We start from the raw sequence: 2,500 nt of genomic DNA on the forward strand, positions 1-2,500 counted from the left end.
GTACACACAATCCAAATACCCCAACATACATACACCCAGATACATACCACATACACTCAGATACCCCTACATACACTCAGACACCCCTACATACACTCAAATACCCCTACATACACCCAGATACATACCACATACACTCAGATACCCCTACATACACTCAGACACCCCTACATACACTCAGATACCCCTACATACATCCAGATACATACTACATACACTCAGATACCCCTACATACACTCAGATACCCCTACATACACTCAGACACCCCTACATACACTCAGATACCCCTACATACATCCAGATACATACTACATACACTCAGATACCCCTACATACACTCAGATACCCCTACATACACTCAGACACCCCTACATACACTCAGACACCCCTACATACACTCAGATACCCCTACATACACTCAGATACCCCTACATACACTCAGACACCCCTACATACACTCAGATACCCCTACATACACTCAGATACCGCTACATACACTCAGATACCCCCACATACACTCAGATACCCATACATACACTCAGACACCCCTACATACACTCAGACACCCCTACATACACTCAGATACCCCTACATACACTCAAATACCCCAACATACACTCAGACACCCCTACATACACTCAGATACCCCTACATACACTCAGACACCCCTACATACACTCAGATACCCCTACATACACTCAGACACCCCTACATACACTCAGATACCCCTACATACACTCAGATACATACTACATACACTCAGATACCCCTACATACACTCAGACACCCCTACATACACTCAGATACCCCTACATACATCCAGATACATACTACATACACTCAGATACCCCTACATACACTCAGATACCCCTACATACACTCAGACACCCCTACATACACTCAGATACCCCTACATACATCCAGATACATACTACATACACTCAGATACCCCTACATACACTCAGATACCCCTACATACACTCAGACACCCCTACATACACTCAGACACCCCTACATACACTCAGATACCCCTACATACACTCAGATACCCCTACATACACTCAGACACCCCTACATACACTCAGATACCCCTACATACACTCAGATACCGCTACATACACTCAGATACCCCCACATACACTCAGATACCCATACATACACTCAGACACCCCTACATACACTCAGACACCCCTACATACACTCAGATACCCCTACATACACTCAGATACCCCAACATACACTCAGACACCCCTACATACACTCAGATACCCCTACATACACTCAGACACCCCTACATACACTCAGATACCCCTACATACACTCAGACACCCCTACATACACTCAGATACCCCTACATACACTCAGATACATACTACATACACTCAGATACCCCTACATACACTCAGACACCCCTACATACACTCAGATACCGCTACATACACTCAGACATCTCTACATACACTTAGATACCCCTTCATAACCTTAAATACCCCTTCATACACTCAGATGCCCCTACATACACTCAGACATCTCTACATACACTCAGACATCTCTACATACACTTAGATACCCCTTCATAACCTTAAATACCCCTTCATACACTCAGATGCCCCTACATACACTCAGACATCTCTACATACACTCAGACATCTCTACATACACTTAGATACCCCTTCATAACCTTAAATACCCCTACATAAACTCAGACGCCCCTACATACACTCAGATATCCCTACATACACTTAGATACCCCTACATACACTCAGACACCTCGACATACACTCAGATACATACTACATCTATCTATCTATCTATCTATCTATCTATCTATCTATCTATCTATCTATCTATCTATCTATCTATCTATCTATCTATCTATCTATCTATCTATCTATATATCTGTTTATCTGTGTGGCCGTCTGTCTGTCATTCAACTGAAGTGTGTAAACTCGAGTGTTATTTGTCAGTAGTATAGTAAAGTTTTTTTCACGTGATTGTGTCACGTTATTTCTTTGTATCCACGGGTGTACAACTGGACATTAACATGTTTGTGATGAGGCTCAAACACATTCATGTAACACGTCTTATTACACATGTAAAGGTAATGGTATAAAACACGTGCATCCAAAATAAAGCCAATGAGCAATAAATTAACCCGTGGATACAAAGAAATCACGTGACACAATCACGTGAAAAAAACACTTGCACTACTTGATACGTAAATAAAGGAACAAAATGTGTCCGAGGATCAAATGGGATTATTTACATGTGACTTCATATCGTTTATTTTCACAGGAACGTATTACAAAGTTACAGTGAAGAAATCCTGGGACCCAGACCACATTCTGTACCAGAACCGGGCCGAAACCAGACACTCCAGTGAAAACAGATCAGATTTCAGATCCTGTAACCAAGGCAATATTGAGAACTGGATTTGAAAGGTACGTTTGGAAATACGTGAAATATATTTGGAATAAAAAAACACTTCATTGAAACGTT

The 2,500-nt window shown here is 41.8% G+C and overlaps 2 long non-coding RNA genes across 2 annotated transcripts in view; both read left to right on the forward strand.

Moving 5' to 3' along the window:
- The window catches only part of LOC310717839, a 70,221-nt gene that overhangs the window by 3,559 nt on the left and 64,162 nt on the right, over positions 1–2,500 (forward strand). The window lies entirely within an intron of this gene.
- Positions 1–2,500, forward strand: part of LOC310717795 — a 14,165-nt gene that overhangs the window by 3,434 nt on the left and 8,231 nt on the right. The window contains exon 2 of the long non-coding RNA XR_014530919.1: positions 2,297–2,442. This is a non-coding gene — a long non-coding RNA (uncharacterized lncRNA). The remainder of the gene's footprint in view (positions 1–2,296; positions 2,443–2,500) is intronic.

This window comes from Silurus aristotelis (genome assembly GCF_946808225.1).
Source record: "Silurus aristotelis genome assembly, chromosome: 22".
NCBI classification, from domain to species: domain Eukaryota; kingdom Metazoa; phylum Chordata; class Actinopteri; order Siluriformes; family Siluridae; genus Silurus; species Silurus aristotelis.